The sequence below is a fragment of the Arachis hypogaea genome, chromosome 7 (genome assembly GCF_003086295.3).
Source record: "Arachis hypogaea cultivar Tifrunner chromosome 7, arahy.Tifrunner.gnm2.J5K5, whole genome shotgun sequence".
NCBI classification, from domain to species: domain Eukaryota; kingdom Viridiplantae; phylum Streptophyta; class Magnoliopsida; order Fabales; family Fabaceae; genus Arachis; species Arachis hypogaea.
The window spans coordinates 36,332,267-36,338,463 of NC_092042.1; positions in this window are offsets into that span (position 1 = coordinate 36,332,267).

Below are 6,197 nucleotides of genomic sequence, written 5' to 3' on the forward strand. Positions count from 1 at the left end.
TTTTTGGCAAAAACTTGATGTGTGGAAAACGATCCAACACAAAACTCACCGGCAAGTGTACCGGGTCGCATCAAGTAATAATAACTCACATGAGTGAGGTCGATCCCACAGGGATTGAAGGATTGAGCAATTTTAGTTTAGTGGGTGATTTAGTCAAGCGAATCAAGTTTTGGTTGAGTGATTTGTGTTTAACAAGAAGTAAATGACAGTAAATGTAAAGGGGGAAGGGAGAAGTGCAGTAAATTAAAGAACAGGAAAGTAAAATTGCAGAAACTTAAAGAACAAGAAAGTAAATGACTGAAACTTAAAGTGCAAGAAACATAAACTGCAGTAACTTAAATGGCAAGAAAGATAAATGGCTTGAATATAAAAGGGAATTGAGGACTGGGATTGCAGAATCTAAACCAAGAAGAAGTAAATTGCAGCAATTGATTGAGCAGAAATTAAATCAGAAGCAAATAGCATTCAAACAGAAGGAAAATAAAATGCAGCAAAGGTTCACGGAAGAACCCAAGTGAATTGTGATCTCAGGACTCAAGGGCTTAGGTAGCAGAGCCTAAAACCCAATTTCCTTCCCTGATCTGAATTATCTAAGCAATTGACAGAAAATTAAAGAAGAAGCAATAGAAGAACAGAATTGAAATTGAATTATGCAGAAGACAAATTGAAAAGAGTTTGAATGGGAATTGGGACAGAATTTCCCCAATTTCACACACCCAAAACTCAAAAACAGAAGAGTAGAATTGCCCAAGTCAGAATGAGGAAGGAGATCAGTCAATTCTCCCTTGATCCTCTTAGTGCTCGGTCAATTCCCTCAAGAAAGCTCAAAGAAAGTGCCAAAGTAAAATTCAAAAGCCAAAGTAAAGGTCTAAGTGGTAAAAGGTAAAAGCTCCAGAAAATCCTTAATTACATCAAACTAGCTTCTATTTATACACTTTCTATTCTTGGATTTTGGGATTTGGATGGGCTTTTGATTTGGTGAAGAAATGAACTAAAATGGGATTTTTATTTAAATTTTCGGCCCATGAAAATTCACTCCCAGGAGGCTGCCCTGCCCTTGTGGAGGGCAGGGCAGAAAATTGATGCATGGTGCATGAGGTTGGTGCAAGCTGGTGCGGCGTGGTGCGAGTCTGGCGCGCCCTGATGCGTGAGATGCTGCCCTGCCCGCGCCAAGGGCAGGGCGGGAAAAATTGGTGCTGCCAGGAGAGGATCGTGGTGCGCGCTGGTGCTGCCAGGGAAGGAGTTGGTGCGCCAGAATTGAAAATTGGTGCGCCAGAATTGAGCTTGGTGCATAGGATGCTGCCCTGCCCGCGCCAAGGGCAGGGCAGGAAAAGTTGGTGCTGCTAGGGACGAGTGTTGCGCGCGCCAGATGCTGCCAGGAGAGGATTTGGTGCGCCAGATTTGTGTGTGGTGCGCCAAGATGTGCGCCAATCCAAATGCTGCCCTGCCCGCGCCAAGGGCATGGCAGAGTTCCCTCTTCCACGTCCCGTGTTCGAAACACGGCTGGGACACAAATTCAATTAATTTCCTTGGCTTCTTGGCACGACACTCATCCTTAAGTCCTAGCTTCCTCATGGTTCCTTGTTCGAACCTTGTAGCATGCATGGGTGATATTTTTCCCTTAATTTCTTTTCTTAGAGAGCCCGATTCTGCCCTCCACAAGGGCAGGGCAATGTTCTCTCCCTCTTGGTTCCAAGGCACCATTTTGTGCTCTGCCCTTGTAGTGGGCAGGGCAGAGTTGCCTTCATTGTTTGGTTTCCTTATGTTGCCCTCCTAGAGGGCAGTCTGCCCTTGTGGAGGGCAATGTTGCTTCTCCCTTAGCATGCGGCACGCTTCTTATTGATTCGGCCACGCTTTCCTTTTCTTGGCTACACTTCTTAGGCCACGCTTTTCCTTTTCTTTTCTTTTCTTCACCTACAATAAACCAAAACAACCACTCCAAGTATCACTAAATTCAAGAGGCTTATAAATCAATTAAAATTCAATTAAAATTAGCTCAAACCTCATGATTTAACATTAATTCCATGGTGGTTGCTTGATTTAGAGAAGTTATGCATTTTCACTCCAAATCACTTACTTAGGATGCAAGAAAGTGCATAAATGCTAACAAAACAAGTGAAATAAGCTTGAAAAATGGGTATATGATGACTTGTCATCAAGTTCCTACCAATGAATTACATAAGTATCTCTATCTTTATCTTTATGTTTATGCGTTCATCACCATTATACATTTGAGTTTGCCTGACTAAGATTTACAAGATGACCATAGCTTGCTTCATACTAACAATCTCCGTGGGATCGACCCTTACTCGCGTAAGGTTTATTACTTGGACGACCCAGTGCACTTGCTGGTTAGTTGTGCGAAGTTGTGTAATGCCATGGTATTGAGCTACCAAGTTTTTGGGGCTCATGACCGGGGATTATGAGAGTTGTGAAAAAGTATTGTTCACAATTTCGCGCACCACATATCAAGCTCAAAAAAAGAAAAAAATTTTGAAAAAGAAGTAGTAAGATGCACAAGGTCTTGAGTTAAATTATGAGTTATTCTGATTACTTTGAATTGGTAGCCTTATCTTTATTTTTTGAATATATGAATTAACTGAGCATACTTGATGTTAGGGTTAGGCATATTGGCTATGGAGGAACAGGAATTTAGAGAAGTATTATTGATTTTCTGATATATAAAAAAGATGAGTAAATATCCAAAATCGTCCCTGAAAGATACCCTGATCTCCATTTTGGTCCTCGAAAGATAAGGTTAATCAAAATCATCCCTTCGAAAGATAAAGTTAATCGAAATCGTCCCCGAAAGATACACGATTCGTCACATTAGTCCTTTTGTCAGTTAGATGATGACATGTCACGTTAAGTGCCACGTGGCATATGATGACGTGGAGGGCTAATGCCACGTGTCACAAGATGATTGGTTGACGTGTCAAATCAGTGACAGCTGGCATGCCACGTGTCAGGTCAGTGACACGTGGTATGCCACTGATGAGCGGATATTTTGTACGCTTTTTGGGGGTAATTTCATGTAGATTTTAGTATGTTTCAGTTAGTTTTTAGTAAAATAATATTAGTTTTTAGGCAAAAATCATATTTCTGGACTTTACTATGAGTTTGTGTGTTTTTCTGTGATTTCAGGTATTTTCTGGCTGAAATTGAGGGAGCTGAGCAAAAATCTGACTTAGGCTGAAAAAGGACTGCTGATGCTGTTGGATCCTGACCTCCCTGCACTCGAAATGGATTTTCTGGAGCTACAGGAGTCCAATTGGCGCGCTCTCAACGGCGTTGGAAAGTAGACATCCAGGGCTTTCCAGCAATATATAATAGTCCATACTTTGAGCGAGGATAGACGACGTAACTTGGCGTTGAACGCCAAGTTCATACTGCTGTCTGGAGTTAAACGCCAGAAAAACGTCATGATCCGGAGTTGAACGCCCAAAACACGTCATAACCTGAAGTTTGACGCCAAGAAAGGCCTTTGCACGTGGAAAGCTTTAGTCTCAGCCCCAGCACACACCAAGTGGGCCCCAGAAGTGGATTTCTGCACCAATTATCTTAGTGTATTCATTTTCTGTAAACCTAGGTTACTAGTTTACTATTTAAACAACTTTTACAGACATATCTTGGACCTCATGACATTTTCAGATCTGAATTACATACTTTGTGACGGCATGAGTCTCTAAACTCCATTGTTGGGGGTGAGGAGCTCTGCAGCGTCTCGATGATTTAATACAATTCCTTTGTTTTCCATTCAAACACGCTTGTTCTTATCTAAGATGTTTATTCGCGCTTAACTGTGGAGAAGGTGATGATCCGTGACACTCATCACCTTCCTTAACCCATGAACGTGTGCCTGACAACCACCTCCGTTCTACATCAGATTGAATGAATATCTCTTAGATTCCCCAACAGAATCTTCGTGGTATAAGCCGGATTGATGGCGGCATTCATGAGAATCCGGAAAGTCTAAACCTTGTCTGTGGTATTCCGAGTAGGATTCCGGGATTGAATGACTGTGACGTGCTTCAAACTTTAACCTGCTGGGCGTTAGTGACAGACGCAAAAGAGTGATTCTATTCCAGTAGGAGCGGGAACCAACCGGTGATTAGCCGTACTGTGACAGAGTGCGTGAGCATAGTTTTCACTGCGAGGATGGGAAGTAGCCACTGACAACGGTGACACCCTACATAGAGCTTGCCATGGAAGGGACCTGCGTGTGAGAAGAGGATTCCAAGGAAGAGTTGAAGTCAGAGGACAAAGCATCTCCAAAACTCCAACATATTCCCCAGTGCTGCAAATCAAAGTAACATTGTTCCCTCTTTTATCAATTCCAGTAATTCCACTTTTAATCCAAATTAATCCTTGTTGACATCCTAACTAAGACTAATAAAATAAATATTGATTGCTTCAAACCAATAATCTCTGTGGATTCGACCCTTACTCACGTAAGGTATTACTTGGACGACCCAGTACACTTGCTGGTCAGTTGAACGAAGTTGTGAGCTTCTCTAATCAGTTAGTTAAATTAGTTTAACTTTTTGGCACATGCCAAGGAGCCATTAATTAAAGATCACAATTTCGTCCACCAAGTTTTTGGCGCCGTTGCCGGGGATTATTGAGTTTGGACAATTGAAGGTTTATTTTATTTCTTAGATTAGGAATAATTTATTTTTATTTTTATTTTTATTTTTATTGTTATAGAGTCATTAAATTTTGATAGGATAGTTTCTTTTCAAGAACATCTGCATCAAGTGTCATATTTATTCCCAATTGGCTTATATTCTTGATAAGGGAGCACCAGTACTTTTGAAAATCTTTTTCAAAAATAATTTTTCTTGATTTAATCTTGTGCCAAACTCCAAGTTTGGTGTTTTATTGTTAATTTTTATAATTTTCGAAAATTTATTTTGGTTTTCTAAAAATTTTAAGTTTGGTGTTCTTCCTTGTGTTCTTGGTGTTCTTGTGAATCTTCAAAGTGTTCTTGAGTTTTTCTTGTGCCTTGATCTTAAAATTTTTAAGTTTGGTGTTCCTTGGTGTTTTCCCTCCAAAAATTTTCGAAAATTAAGGAGCATTAGATCTAAAAATTTTAAGTCTTGTGTCTTTTGTGTGTTTTTCTATTTCATCATAAAATTCAAAATTCAAAAATTTTTATTTTTCTAACTAATTTTGAACAATTTTTTTTCGAAAATCTTTTATAAAAATTCAATTTTCAATTTCAAAATATTTCCACTTTCTTTTATTTATTTCGTTTTTATTTTATTTTAAAAAAGAAAAAAAAAATATATATATATATATATTTTTAACTTCTTTTGGTATTTATTCCATTTTTATTACTACATTCCAAACTATAAATTCTCAACTTGTATTCCATTATGGAAGTAAGTATGAGTGAACAGTCCAAGAGGACTCTGGGGTCATATGCTAACCCCACTACTGCTTCATATGGGAGTAGTATCTGTATACCTTCCATTGGAGTTAGTAGCTTTGAGCTGAATCCTCAGCTCATTATCATGGTGCAGCAAAACTGCTAGTATTCTGGTCTTCCACATGAAGAACCTACAGAGTTTCTGGCACAATTTCTGCAAATTGCTGATACAGTACATGATAAGGAAGTGAATTAGGATGTCTACAGATTACTACTGTTTCCATTTGCTGTAAAAGATCAAGCTAAGAGGTGGTTAAATAACCAGCCTAAGAACAGCATAAAAACATGGAAACAGCTGTCAGAAAAATTCCTGAATCACTATTTCCCTCCCAAACGGATGACACAGCTAAGACTAAGCATCCAAGGCTTCAAACAAGGAGATAATGAGTCCCTTTATGATGCCTGGGAGAGATACAGAGAGATGCTAAGAAAATGTCCCTCTGAAATGTTTTCAGAATGGGTGCAATTAGACATCTTTTACTATGGGCTTACAGAAAAAGCTCAGATTTCTCTAGACCACTCAGCTGGTGGATCTATACACATGAGAAAAACAATTGAAGAAGCTCAAGAGCTTATTGATACAGTTGCCAGAAATCAGCATCTGTATCTGAACAGTGAATCTTCCGTGAAAGAAGAAGCTAAAACAGTAACTGCAGAACTCAGTCCGGTGGATCAGGCTAATAAATTCAATCAGCAATTAGATTTTCTAACTCAGCAGCTAGCCGAATTCAAGGAAATATTACAGGAAACAAGAATGGCTAACAGG